The sequence below is a fragment of the Colobus angolensis genome, unplaced genomic scaffold (genome assembly GCF_000951035.1).
Source record: "Colobus angolensis palliatus isolate OR3802 unplaced genomic scaffold, Cang.pa_1.0 Scaffold422, whole genome shotgun sequence".
NCBI classification, from domain to species: domain Eukaryota; kingdom Metazoa; phylum Chordata; class Mammalia; order Primates; family Cercopithecidae; genus Colobus; species Colobus angolensis.
Window position 1 is genome coordinate 114,419 of NW_012117622.1, and position 15,564 is coordinate 129,982.

General features: G+C 37.7%; 1 pseudogene across 1 annotated transcript in view; it reads left to right on the top strand.

The window, feature by feature from the left end:
• The window catches only part of LOC105522263, a 12,845-nt pseudogene extending 4,971 nt beyond the window's left edge, over positions 1–7,874 (top strand). The window contains exon 2 of the transcript XR_001003416.1: positions 7,250–7,874. The product of XR_001003416.1 is annotated as an interferon-induced transmembrane protein 3 pseudogene (transcript). The remainder of the gene's footprint in view (positions 1–7,249) is intronic.
• The last annotated feature ends 7,690 nt before the right edge of the window (positions 7,875–15,564 follow it).

Below are 15,564 nucleotides of genomic sequence, written 5' to 3' on the forward strand. Positions count from 1 at the left end.
GGTGCTGTACGGGACTGTAAACTTGGTTTGATTAACAGTCACTGGACGAATAAATATTAGTGACAGTCAGCGGAGAGCAAGTTTGCTTGTTTTCTTCCCTGTTAACAAATCGCACGCATTAAAGTTATTGATATTTCTGCCTGAGACACTCTATTTTTTTGTAGTTATCTGGCAACATTGGCAGTGAGTTTTAATGGATTGTGTTTGTTTCCGTTCTGTTATTTTATTTCAGAACTAAATTGTATTTTGACAAGATGACCTATAGGGGTTTAAATTCACCAGGTGTGGAAGAAAGACTAAAAAATAACAGGATTCACACTTGGTTTAATTTATGCTCACCTGCTGGCAATCTCTCTCTCTGTGTGTATGTGTGTGTGTGTGTGTATACATATCCACATACATACATACACACATATATTCATTATACCCATTTACATGTATGTACAATAACTATTGAGGAATATTTATGCTAAAAATACATAGTCACAAACATATAGATATGTGATGTTCCCTTGTTTTTTAGTTTTAATTGTTTTTTTCCCCCTTCCTTGCATTGGATATTTTCCCTGGAAACATTGGCAGTGTGAGTTATCCCAACCCCATGTCTCAATCCAGAATTGAAGGAACCATTTTCCTGAGGCAGCTATTCAAAACTGCTGCCAGCTTGATTGTTTCTACTGAATTGACCAGTTTCAAACAGATTGGTCAAGAGGTGATTAACCTGTTTGAGCTAACTGGTGATTAACCAAGAGTCGAGTTGTGTGCACAGGCAAGCAAAGTGTCAGTAATGAAAGGAACCCAATTTATTTTATTTTATTTTTAAATTTATTATTATTTTTTAGGTCATAGTCAAATAAGTTATTTGCCTTAACTGTGGTTCTTTTGGATTCTTGAATTATATATGGAGAGATTAAAATTGTGGATTTTGGAATCCTAAAGACCTAGATTCAAATTGTGGTCTTGCTAACTAGCTGTGAGTTTGGATAAGTTACTTAATCTGTCTGATCTTTCCGTTTTTCCAGTGTAAAGTGAGAGCATTTCCAACTTGTATTTGTGCGGTTACTGTGAAGGTTAAATGAGATAATGTATGTAAAGCACCCTAGCACAGTGCCTGGCATAGACATGGCTCAATGATTAACAATTTAATTACTATTAACACAACAGTTTGAAATTTGAATAGTCAAATTATTCTCATATTCTGTTTCATATGATGAATTGCTTTAACACCAATTAAAATTTTTTTCTCCACAGACTCCAAAATAACAATGAAAATTAAAAAGCAAAACAAGATTATACTCACTTATTCCTGAGTAAAAACTAAGATTAGTAATATCCCAGGGTAGTAGATATCCCAAGGTGCTACTCTAAGCTATTCAGATACTTCTTAGAGGCACAAAAGTTGCAACTGGTCAAGCGAGGTAAACTTTTTTCTAAAATAGAGATGCCAGGACTCACCACTAGGTATTCTGATTCTATTCCTTTTGGGGAGCCCCTTGCTCATGGGCATGTTTAAAAAGTTCCTGGGCCAGGTGCAGTGGCTCATGCCTATAATCCCAGCACTTTGGGAGGATGAGGCAAGAAGATCACATGAGGCCAGGAGTTCAAGAACAGCCTGTCCATCACAGCGAAACCCCTTTACTAAAAATACAAAAATTAGCCGGACGTGGTGGCACACTTGTAATCCCAGCTACCTTGAGAAACTGAGGCAGGAGAATTGCTTGAACCCAGGAGGTGGAGGTTGCAGTGAGCTGAGATCACGCCATTGCATTCTACCCTGTGCTACAGAGCGAGACTGTCTCAAAAAAAAAAAGGAAAGAAAAGAAAAGTTCTTCAGATGATTATGTGTGTATCTTCAAACTTTAGAACCGGGGATAAATACATAAAATTAGAAATTTGTGTCATGACAATAAAAAGAGTAAATATTCCTTTAGATGACAGAACTATTAATGTGAAATGGATGTCTAGAAACTTACATCACATATGGGAGCCTTATAGTTATCTAAACTTGTTACTTAACGTATCATGATTGAAAGACTTTTTTTGTTGTTAGTTAATCCAGTTGAGGAGAAAAAGATGTAATAATCTAGACAATAAGAATGATATTCAGAATCCATCAGTTTACTTTATACCACTCATTAGAATTGCAGGGTCAGTTGCCTTATCTCACTGGAAAAAATAAACCCAGTGGTGGTGGCCAAAACATTTCTGCGGCTGACAGATGAACTAGGTGGTGGCAGGGCTGACTGGTGATTGTGGTCTGCTTCCAAGTGGATCTCCTGCTGCACAAATGGTGGCAGGGAGTTAAGAGACCAAATATTCCTGCCATTTGGGACGTATAAACATGGATTAAAAATTAGGTAATAGGTAGTCTATGCCTGCTTCTTTCTGCACTTTGTTACCTAAACTTTGCCCATCCTTGGTCCACATGAGTCTACGGTTGTAGTAGGGTTCGTTGGTCTATCACTTCTTCATTGCTGCTTGTGGTCAGAGAACCCAGGTAACCACATGAAACAAAGTGGAAACTGCTTGTTTGACTAGAACATTGATATTCCAAATTATGTTACAGTTCCCAGAGAATCAGCTCATTCTCTATCAAGTTCTGTATCTATATTCCAAAATTCCTGTAGTCCTATAATGTCTTAATTTAAATGTTTAATTATTTAAAAGTAATGAATTATACTTTATCAAATTTGACAAAAACAAAAAAGGTTATTCTATCTCTGAAAATTTATTTATTTTGAGATAGGATCTTACTCTGTCACTCAGTCTGGAGTGCGCTGGCATGATCACGGCTCACTGCAGACTTGATCTCCCAGGCTCAGGTGATCATCCCAGCTCAGCCTCTTAAGTATCTGGGACTACAGGTGTGCACCACCACACCTTTTTTTTTTTTTTTCTAGTTTTCGTAGAGATGAGGCATCGCTGTGTTGACCAGGTCAGGCTTGAACTGAGCTCAAGCAATCCTCCTGCCTCAGTTTCCCAAAGTGTTGCAATTATAAGTGTGAGCCATTGCACCGAGCCCATCTCTGAAAATTTAAAGAAGAAAAGTCTGACTTGGCACATGGGAATTGGGGATAGGTCAATAGGGAATGCCTGGCTTCACAGGATGACTTGACCCTAATGGAATTTTCTCTGGTCCAGAGCAAAGCATGGGCAAACTATTACCAGTAGGATCATCTGGCTTGCCCTCTATTGTTGTAAGGACTTGCAAGTTAAGGAAGGTTTTTAAGTGGTTAAAAAAATATTTTGCAATATAAATATTATATGAAATTCAAATTTCAGTGTCCATATATAGTTGTATTGGGACATAGCCATGCTCATTGGTTTCCATGTTGTCTGTGGCTGCTTTTGTACTAAAACAGCAGAGTTAAGTAGTTGCAACAAAGATCATATATTCTACAAAACCTAAAATATTTACTATTCGGTCTTCTCCAGAAAAATTTTGCTTGTTCCTGCTCAAGAGTAGTGTTTCTCAAATTTTAGAAATACCCGGGATGAATACATACAACTTGTCTGGGATCTTGTTAGACTATAAATTCTTGATTTAGTAGGTCTATTCTGCATTTCCAACAGGCTACCTAGTGATACTGATGCTGCTGGCCTGAGGACTTTGAGAAACAAGGCGTTAAACTGTGACCCTCATCATAAACACACAGAAGCCTAATGTTAGCCTGATCAAGAACAGATCTTTTAGGAATCTAAATCACTTATTAATTAAGTGCACAAGGTTGATGCAGAAGCCTAAAAATCTAATTTATTAACCCGTCAATGAGAAATACAATAGGAATATTCTGTTTCTATAGACATGGCACTTGATATGCTGAATTAGAGCAGAAGATTATTTTATCTTGCTCTGTCACCCAGGCTGGAGTGCAATGGCAAAAGTGCAATTCACCGCAACTTTCGCCTCCTGGGTTGAAGCAATTCTCCTGCCTCAGCCTCCCAAGTAGCTGGGATTACAGGCATGCACCACCACGCTCGGTTGATTTTGTATTTTTAGTAGAGATGGGGTTTCACCATGTTGGTCAGGCTGGTCTCAAACTCCTGATCTTAGGTGATCCATCCACCTTGGCCTCCCAAAGTGCTGGGATTACAGGTGTGACCTCCTGGCCCTCTATAAGTCAATTTTGAGTGATCTATCTAGGAGTCCTGCTCTAGCCACTCTAGCCAAAGAGAACTGTCTGTGATTGCAGGAACTCTATTCCATTTCTCATTTACATCACATAGTCATTCCCTAGTTGTGGTTTACTGTTTATTATTATTCCATGAAATTATGCCATGGCATTTAAAAGATTTTCCTGCAAATTTCATTTTAAGTATGTTTTAACTCTAGAATCAAGAGGAGTAGCATTGAGAGAGAACTGGACCTGTGTCCTAGTATTAATCACTGTGAGACCATGACCAAATAAGTTATCCTCATTAATAAAATGTAGAGGAGAGATTCAGAATTACATGATTCCCATGGACCCTTCCAGTTTTAAAACACTAATCTCAACTAAAACTTTTCCCTAAGATGCACTAAAAATGGAGTTCATTTCCTTATTTCCACATTCCTAGTATATGCTGCATTGTACTTTGGACCTCTGTTGACTTTTATATCTTTTTTTCTGATGTTCTTGTTACTTGTTGACAACTATGTTCTCAGTTTTCTTCATTAAAAAAGAACTCTTTAAGGCAGACATCTTATTCAGTTGTGCATCCCCCAGCATTTTACATAAAGGGGCCAACCAAGAGATGTTAGGTGAATTGAATTAGTGTGGAAATATCCTCAAAACAAGTAAGTTTGGGATAGTAGAACCTGAAAAGGCTAAGAGGTTGTAACCTTGTACAGTAAAGAAGGATTCTGACAAGCCAGTTGATTGGATGTTTGGCAACTCCTGGTATCATATCACATTAACTATATTCTATAAAATTGTAAAATGATTACTCCTCTGGAAACCTGGAAAGAGTAGCTTGACTTTGCATTTCCGAATGGTTCCTTAAATTTCTGATTAAAGTAACTTCTGATAATTCTATAATTAGATTCTATCTAAAGGATCAAGAAAATTTTTGCACTGAGATTAGAATTTCAACATTATTCATAGCTTGTGGAAAGGAAAATGTCCCATCTGGAGTAATGTCAATGTCATATCTATATATGCTTTGTTGGGTTTAAGAAAAATCTTTAAAAATATTTTTTCTCCTCTTAATACATTTCCATTTATGTGCAATGTTTTTGATCAGAAAACTAAAAAGTAGCAGCGGGTGGGAATGAAGGGAGCCAAATATAGAATTGGTGCCAACAGATGCAAAAATGCCATGGAAATCTTTGGCCCAGAAATAATAGCTTACCAAAATACACACACACACAGTTGTTGGACTCTTGAACAGATACACAGCCGTCTGTATAGACAACAGTGCTGTTGGCCAAGAGTCCCGGAGGCAGGCCAACCTCCTATCCAGATGCCACTGCCAGTGAGGAACCATTTGGCTTCTAGTCCTCTGGCTGCCAACCTTCTCTCCCACTCTCTGGCATGAGTTTTTACAGGGGCTGCTGAAGTGAATTAAGACTCTGAAGAGTTCTGTATTAATATGCTGCAACAACACAGAACACAGTGCCACAGAAGCCCTTTATGCTATTTGAATGTTTTTACCCATTATTATTTTTTTAATTGTCAAAGAAACCTGACTTCTAGGTATTTGCCTACAGATAAATGCAATTGCCTTGGAAATTCAGAGTGATATATTTTGATTTCTGCATGGAGTCAACTTTCCTCAACCCAGAAATACCTTGAGAGTTTTTAAAACAAAACAAAAAGGTAAAAAGGAAAGAGAATAACAGATAAGAAAAGACCAAGAAACAAAATATATTAGTATTTTTGGGACAGTGAAAGACATTATTCACATTTCTTCAGCCCTAGCAAAAGTGCCCACTGAAAAATCTCCTTCTGACCAGAAGAATGCAATAAGAACACATTGTTTTCAGTGACAATTGGATAAGTACCATATACATCCGTGATTGATTGCATGCAGCACTAACTTCCAAGAAAAAAAATCAACATAAGCACTCTCTCCTCACCTGTAATCTCAACAAATTCCAATTTCTAACATTGTGCGGTTGTACCTGTCAACTCACGAGCCCCTCCCACCAGGAGAGGCTTCTTGACTGCCTGTTTTTCCCTTCCCTCACATCAGTGAGGCTGCGCAGCCAAAGAGATCCTGCTGAAGGAGCTGGCTTCATTTCTGCAGCTACTTTGCAAGAGCAAAGTTTTGAGACTGACCTGATTCAAGGGAGAACTATCAGAGGATGGCATAATATCTGATTATATTGATGAATTAAGAAAGATGCCACAGTTAAAATTACATACGTTAATTTGCACAAAAACAGTAGTTTCTAATTTAAGATGCTTTTAACGTCAGAATAAAACACCAAACGGCTATTGCATGCAAGCAAAAAGGAAAAAAACCAAGAGTTCAGGCTTACATTACTTTTCTTGGCTCTGCTAATTGATTTATACAAATGTAACATTTGAACTGAGGGAATACTTTTTGTGTACTCCACAGAGTTTCTCCAGTTTGCTTACAAAAAATACAATAAGCTTGTGAGGTTGACTTGTTAGTGTTTCAGTCACAAACTAAGTGAACTTAGTCATATAAGAAGCAGTATTTTCTCTGGATCCCTATAGTAGGGCTGCCATATTTACTTGAAGCAACATTAATTGCTCTCAGATCTCTAAGTGTCACTGACATTGATAAATCATCCTTAGAGAGACATGAACAAATGAATCAAATGCTCATCATCACCCTCAGAAAAGAAATAATATACCAGGCAGCCTACTTACGTAACTCTGTGTCACATAAAGATTTCTTGATGAGCCATACAACCTTATCCGGGTATAAATTGTGTGACTAACACATTGAAGAGACAGCTTAATCATAGAGAAACATGTAGCCAAAGTACATTGTAGAAAATATAGTATTTCATTTTGTTTAAGACAAAAAGTCTATTTGACTATTAGAGTCAAGTACAACTATTTGTCTGCCAACTGTACATTAACATAGAGAAAATCTTCCATTTTCCCATTGTGTAAATGTGAAGAAATTATTATTAATTACATTGAAGTGATGTTTTTGTAATTAAAGTTCTTCAGTAGCATGTAAAATACTTTGCTGTATGGAAAAGTAATGGTCATACGAATATATGAACAGCAGCAAGATTAGTTGTTTAATTTCTCCTTAGGAATTTTCTAACCCACCAACCTAAAAGAAGCCTGCTGCTGTGAGAATCATCCCACTAACCCGACCACCACTGGCTTTCGCAGGACACCATGAACCACACGGTCCAAACCGTCTTCTCTCCCGTCAACAGTTGCCAGCCTCCCAACTATGAGTTGCTCAAGGAGGAGCAGGAGGTGGCTGTGCTGGGGGCGCCCCACAACCCTGCTCCCCCGATGTCCACCGTGATCCACATCCGCAGCAAGAACTCCGTGCCCGACCATGTCGTCTGGTCCCTGTTCAACACCCTCTTCATGAACCCCTGCTGCCTGGGCTTCATAGCATTTGCCTACTCCGTGAAGTCTAGGGACAGGAAGATGGTTGGCGACCTGACTGGGGCCCAGGCCTATGCCTCCACCGCCAAGTGCCTGAACATCTGGGCCCTGATTTTGGGCATCCTCATGACCATTCTGCTCATTATCATCCCAGTATTGATCTACCAAGCCCATGATAGATCAGGAGACATCATTCAGGCCAGCAGCTCCGCCCATAACCTGTGTCCCACCTTCCATTCCTCCCACCATAACGAGCTCCACCTTCCATTCCTCGCCCTGCCCCCGGAGCTGAATCCTGTATCAGTCCTTTATCCTCACACACTTTTCTACAGTGGCATTCAATAAAGTATCATGTTTCTGGTGCTGCTGCGAAAAAAAAAAAAAAAAAAAAGAAGCCTGCTGTATTACTCTGTACTGTCTTCTTTTATGATTTTACCTAACCCTGTATTTTAGAAGAAAATCAGTTTTTGTTTTTACTACATAATTCTCTACTTTGTTTTAAAGATAGAGAATATGATTTATCGTTCTTTGACAATAGTACCTTCTAAGAAGAACGTCTTTTCTCTCCATGAGCTAAGGAAGGGGACTGAATTAATGGAGATACAGGTGTTCCCTTCCACTGATTGGGGTAAGAGGAGCGGCAGCCGTCAGCACTCCCTTCTCTCTCTGCCTTTTCTTTATCTGTCTTTGAGCACCAGCTTTTCCTTTGTCCTGTGAACCATCTGTGTGCCTGCAAACATCTACAGAGACATCAGCAGATCCCAGCAATGGCCACAGCAGCTGCCTGGTCCTTCCTAACTGAATGAAAGCTCAAATTGCCAAGATTGTAAATAGTCTCCTTCCTTTTCACAGACATATGCTACCTGGAAGGCTAACAATAAATTTCGTGTTTTCAGTAGCACTTTATAGACCCTCAGCAATTACTTGTTTATGCGTTTTTGTGTTTTTATCTGATTACTTATGATGGCACTTTCAAATTATAGTCTACGAACACTAATTTTGAGGAATGTTAACAACTTTACCTAAATTTATTGAACATTTAGTATGTGTTTTACATGCATTTTCTTATCCAATACTCACAAGTTTTAAAAGTTTTATTAGTATTATTTCCATTTTATGGATGACAGAGGTGAGGATTAGAGAAGTCAAGTCACATGGCTCAACAGTTGTACTGGGCAGAATTTGAACCCAGCAGTGTGACTCCAGAGCTCATACTCTTAAACAGTATAACATAGCTGTTAGGTAAAAAAGCATCTGTTGGTGGGGAGGAGGGTGATCAATGAATTCGAAAATGACAAGGTAGAACAAATTGAACAAACTTCTTTCCTGCAGTATTTCTCGGAGCATTTAATATATACGCCTATTAACACTGACTTTCGAAGGTGGAATCTAATATATGATATTTTTCAAACATATTGATCCTCATAGATCTCTCATGTAATTAATGTTCCCCCCTAGCACTTTGGGAAAGACTGCCTTGGTATGTATTTTTAGAAACAGAATTGTTGGGTTAACCCAATTATGCTTTCTACTGATTCTTTTTAAAATTAGGAATGAGTCACTATTCTTCAGCAAATGAGAATCTCAGAGGTTCATGATGGCTTCAGAGGGTGATGGGAAATACAGCATGACTTAGAAAATATAGCGGAGGAAATGTATGTGAATAACTATAATATAGAGTAGACAGTCGTAATTGGCTCTCTATTTTATTATTATTTTTCTTTTCTTTCTTTTCCTTTGGGACAGGGTCTCACTTTGTCACCCAGGCTGGAGTACAGTAGCATGATCATGGCTTACTGCAGCCTTAACCTTCCAGGCTCAAGAGATCCTCCCACCTCAGCTTCCCAAGTTGCTGGGACTACAGGTGCATGCCACCACGTGCAGCACATTTTTTTATTGTTGTAGAGATGGGGTCTTGCTATGTTGCCCAAGTTGGTCTTGAACTCCTGAGCTCAAGTGATCCTTCTGCCTCAGTCTCTCAAAGTGTTGAGATTACAGGCATGAGCTACCATACCCAGCCTGTTTTTTTTCTTTCTACACTCCACTTCTAGGAGAAAGAGTCAAATAAGAAAAAGAAATGATGTTAATGCTCAATATTCACAGTGTGCAGAGAACTCTTATGTATTGTCTCATTTGATTCTAACAGCAACCCACTTTATACGAAAGGTAATGAGACCAAAAAGGTTTAAATGCCAGGAAGTGGTAGACCTGGGATTCAAACCTAAGCCTCTGACTTCTAGTTCAGTTATTTTTTTTTTTACAATTCCACTAGTACTTTCAAAAATTGAATTCCAGGGGGGTGTCCTTTAATCAAGTGATATTCAATACCTCCAACACCTATGGTCCAGAAATAATTGCTGATCAGACCAAAGATCCTGATGCTAATGAGAGGAGCTCCGCATCCAAGTGCTTGAGCCTGAATGTCTGGTTTCAAATGCTGGTTCTGCCACTCACTATTGTTTTAGCACTGGGAAAATAATTTCACCTCTTATTAAGTTATTTTGTCACCAAAAGAAAATTAAATTATATTTAGCAAAATATGCATACAAAGACCGATGGCCAACATGTTTTTTGTTTAAACTTTCAGAAAAATGATTAACATAAGATTTTCATTAACATTCAGTTAATGAGAAAGATTTAACTAGCCATAGTGGCTTGTTTCTCCAAATAGTTTTATTCATTAGTGTTTGACTTTCTCCAGCAACTTTCCTGATTTATGCCTGCTATGCTTTGAACATTGGTGTCCCCTCAAAGATTCATAAGTTGAAACTTAACCACCAATGTGATAGTGTTAAGAGGTGGGGCCTGTAGGAGGTGACTGAGTCATGAGGGCAGATCGCTCATGAATGGGTTGAGTTTCCTTGTCAAAGAAGTTCAAGGGAGCTGTCACCGCTTTTTGTTCCTTTGCCCTTCTCCTTTCCACCTGTGAAAACATAATGTTCATATGCACCGGAGGGCGCGGCAAAGTGCCGTCCTGGGATGAGAGATCGGGCCGCCACCAGATAAGGAAGCTGCTGATGCCTTGATCGTGGACTTCGCAGCCTCCAAAAAGGATGAAAAAATAAATTTCTGTTATTTATAAATTACCCAGTTTCAGATATTTCGCTATAGCAGCACAAATGGAAATGCCCTTTAAAGGTTTTCAAGTACTTACATTAAAAAGGAGGTAGCGTTAATTACAAGTGTTCTCATAAATTAACGCTTTCTGTAGTAATGATTTCCCTAGATGTTTGTATTAGTTACTCTAGTTACCTTTTTTTGTAATGTTAAATGTGTTTATTTTAGCTGTCATATGTATAAAAAAGTAGAGCCAAAGTTCCTCAGACTTTCATGGTGTCTTTTTCACCACACCCCAGGTCAAAGGAAATACTTAGTAGATTCTTTTATTAAATAGTAAGGTCCTAAGAAGTTAATAAGTAGTCTTAAGAACTTAGTAATATTTTTAAAAGTTATATATAAATATATATTTATGTACATGTGTATGTGTGTGTATATCTATGAAGAAAAATATTTATATTTTATTCCAAAATATTTGTAATTACTTACTAATGGAATTTCTATACCAGTTGACCACTACAAGTCTTCTCAATCCTTGGAATCAGATTGGTTCCCAACATTCTAATTTCTTGTTACACATTGATTTTAGAATGTTAATTGCTTTTTTATCAAAGCAACCACAGAACACTCAGCGTTGCAAAGATATGCAATTATCAAAAGGAATGTAGTATGATCTAATATTGAAACTATGAACCACCTAGAGCTGGCAGTTTGCACAGTGTCTGATTCTCTCAAAAACATAAAATATCTCACGACACCTCTGAGAATTCACTTGTGGTGCCCTGAGCCACCTCTGTACACAGTTTGGACACTATGGGATTAGGGTATTATATACAATATCTTATATTTTAGTATAAGGTATTTAAGTATTCAAACTGTATTGTATGTGTGTGTGTGTGAGAGGGAGAGGGAGGGAGGGAGGGAGAGAGAAAGAGAGAGAGAGAGAGAGAGAGACCATGCTATTTAAAACCCAAGATGACTGTAGCCTTTTTCCTCTTCTAAGGGAGCCAGGCTAATTCATAAGAGTAGAGGAAAACATCACTACTATTCTACTCTTTTCCTGTGGCTGGAGGGAAGAAAAAAGAGAGACATAGCACAAGAATAAGTCTGCCGATGTGCAATGGGGCTGCCAGAATCTACTTTAGAATAGATTTTTAAAAAAAGAGCTAAACTTTTCTGTATAATAAAGTGAGCAGTGAAATGAAAGAGAGAAGGGCATATGCAATATTGTGGGAGACTTGGACCCCCAAGCAGCACAGATAGCTGAGGGTATTTTTTAAGAATAATGAAATCTAAGATTCTGCTTTGTTGTTACTGTGCTATGAACACGGACTATCTCCCCAAACCCCTAGTGGTCTGCTCTACAGAAATCACGGAAACCAAAGATGGCTGGGGTTTATTATTGGATCAGCCCAAAGAAGAGAGTAGGAAGTAGTGATGTGTGAGTGACAGTGAGAACTCTGTGGAGAAAGGCTCTCAAGGCAGAGTGACCACAACCATCAAGTTAGCAGGAATGCCCAGAAAGCCTGGGAAAGAAAGAGAGAGAGAGGCTTGACAAGACACGCTGAAAGGCTGACTTAAGGTTTGGTAGATTATGAGGGACTAAGCAAGGGGCCACAGCTTGGGGAAGGTGGGAAGGAATCATTTACTGTAGAAACTGGGGTTCTGCATGCGTTTAATGTCAATGTAGTAGTTAGGGCTGAGATGAGAGACTGTAGAGTGTTTGTCATGAGTCAAAAGACCCAGACCCAAGTGCAGGGCCAAGGCATGTATATAGTGTGGATTCATAGGCAGAAGTGACATAAATCATGATCTAAGAAAGCAGAACTGTCCACATCAGCAGCAAAGATTGTATAGCAAATACTAGCCAGAATCTGAAGTGATTCCCTCCTCTGGCCAAGTCTAATTCTTGTTCCTGTTAGATGAGCAATGACACATAAATTTCAGTACAGTAAGAGAACCAGAGACCAAGCAAAGAGTTATTTTATGTTCCAGTTATTGTCTACTCAAAACATGATGATATCCAACACTCTTTTAGAATAAAAACCCCCAGAAAACTAGGAATAGAAGAAAATTTCTGTAACACGAAAAAAGTCATTTATGAAAAACCCATAGCAAATATCATAGTCAATAGCAAAAGGCTGAAAACTTTCCCACTAATATCAGGAACAAGAGAAGAATATTCACTTACACCCCTGCTATTCAACATTGCGTTGGAAGTTCTAGCTAAAGTAATTTGATGAGAAAAAGAAATATAAGACATTCAGATTGGAAAGAAATAAGTAAAACTATTTTTATTCACAGATGTCATGATTCTATGTATAGAAAATCCCAAATAATGGACAAAAAAACTGCCAGAACTAATAAACAAATGCAGGAAAGTTACAGAGTACAAGATCAGATCACACACACACACACACACACAAATCAGTTGTGTTTTTATGCAAGAGCAATGAGCAGTCTGGAAAGGAAATTAAAAAGGCAATTCCATTTAAAATAGCATCTAAAAGAATAAAGGAACTAGGAATAAATTTAACCAAGGAGGTAAAAGACTTGGACATTTAAAACTAGAAAACATTTCTGAACTATGTTAAAGAAGACCTGAATAAATGGAAAGACATTTCATGTTCATGGAAAGATTTACATTACTAAGATGTCAGTATGGCTCAAAGCTATTTACAGATTCAATGTAATTCATATTAAAATCTTAATAGCTTTTTTTTTTTTTTTTTTTGCAGAAATGGGAAAGCCTATACTCACATTCATATGGCATTGCAAGGGGCCCTGAGTTGCTAAGACAATCTCTGTTAAAGAAGAACAAAGTTAGAGTACTCACACTTTCTGACTTAAAAACACTCTTTAAAATTTAATTTTCTGATTTAAAAGTCATTGAAATCAAAATGGTATGGTGCTGGCATAAAAACAGATAAATATATATACCAATGGAATAGACTTGTGAGTCCAGAAGTAAACCCAAACATTTATGGCCAATTTATTTTGACAAAGGTACCAAGACCATTTAATAAAGAAATAATCTCTTCAACAGATAGTGTTGGGATATCTAGATTTCCACATGCAAGAGAATGAAGTTTGGCCCCTACCTTATCCTATATACAAAAATTTACTAAAAATAGATAAACAACCTAAAGATAAGAATTAAAGTGATAAAACTCTTAGAAGAAAACATAGGGATAAATCTTCATGAGCTTAGATTTGGCAGTGAATTCTTAGATATGGCACAAAACACATGAGCAACAAAAGAGAAAACAGATAAATTGTACTTCATCAAACTTAAACACATTTGTGAATCAAAGGACATTGTTAAGAAAGTGCAAAGACACCCTACAGAATGGGAGAAAATATTAAATATTTACCAATCATATATCTGGTAAGTGTTTAATATATAGAGTATAGAAAGAACTCCTACAACTCAATAACAGAAAGACAACCCAATTTAACAAATAGGCAAATGACTTAAATAGATATTTCTCTAAAGAGGATATGCAAATGATCAATAAGAACATGAAATGATGCCCAATATCATTAGCCATTAGGGGAGTGCAAATAAAAATCATAATGAGATACCACTTCACACCTGCTAGGATAGTTATAACATACACACACACACGCACACACACACACACACACACACACACCTCCCAGAAAATGACAAGTGTTAGCAAGGATGTGAAGAAATTGGAATCCTTGTATATTGGTAGTGGGAATACAAAATGGTACAGCCACTGTGAAAAACAGCTTTTTAGGTTCCTCAAAAAACTAAACACAGAATGACCATATGACTCAGCAATTCCACCCCTAGTACCTAGGTGTATGCCTGAAATAATTGAAAACAGGAACTCAAATAGACACTTGTATGTGAAAGTTCATGGCAGTAATATTTATAGTAGCCAAAAGGCCACACGACTCAAGTATCTATCAACAGATAAATGGATAAGCAAACTGTGATATATTTGTACAATGGAATATTATTCAGCCAAAAAAACAGAATGATACGCTAGAACAAGGGTGAACCTTGAAAACATTTTGCTAACTGAAATCAACTAGATACAAAAGGAAAAATACTATATGCTTCCACGTATATAAAATATGTAGAATAAGCAAATTCATGGAGAGAGAAAGTAAAATAGAGGTTACTAGGGAATGAGGGGAAAAAGAAATGGGAGGTTATTGTTTAATGAATGAATACAGAGTTTTTGTTTGGGATAAAAAAAGGTTTGGAAAATAGTGATGACAGTTGCGTAACATTGTAAATGTAATTAATGCCAATGAATTGTACAGTTAAAACTAGTAAAAATTGCAAATTATATGTTCTATGTATTTACCACCATATATTTTTGTACAACAAAAATGTAGAAAAAGTTTGGGCAATATTATGTAAGTAAGCTGAGAGGGCAGATAAATATCAGAAAAAAATTAATCTGTGTTTTAGGGTCTTATAATTTTAAGATGAGAAAATCGAAATAAATCATTCAGTCAAAAAAACCCCCAAACATTATTATATACCATTCAGATATCATCACATGTTTCGAAGCCTTGATTTCTTTTTTTTCTTTTTCTTTTTTTTTTTTTTTTTGAGACGGAGTCTCTCTCTGTCGCCCAGGCTGGAGTGCAGTGGCACAATCTCGGTTCACGGCAAGCTCCGCCTCCCAGGTTCACGCCATTCTCCTGCCTGAGCCTCCCGAGTAGCTGGGACTACAGGCGCCCACCACCACGCCCGGATTATTTTTTGTATTTTTTAGTAGAGACGGGGTTTCACCGTGTTAGCCAGGATGGTCTCGATCTCCTGACCTCGTGATCTGCCCGCCTCGGCCTCCCAAAGTGCTGGGATTACAGGCGTGAGCCACCATGCCCAGTCGATTTCTTTTTTATTCATGAGTCTAAGCATATCTATATTCTCTGGATTCCAACAGGTCTAGGCCTCAAAGGAATGTGAGCTACTCTGGCCATATTTTTCTTC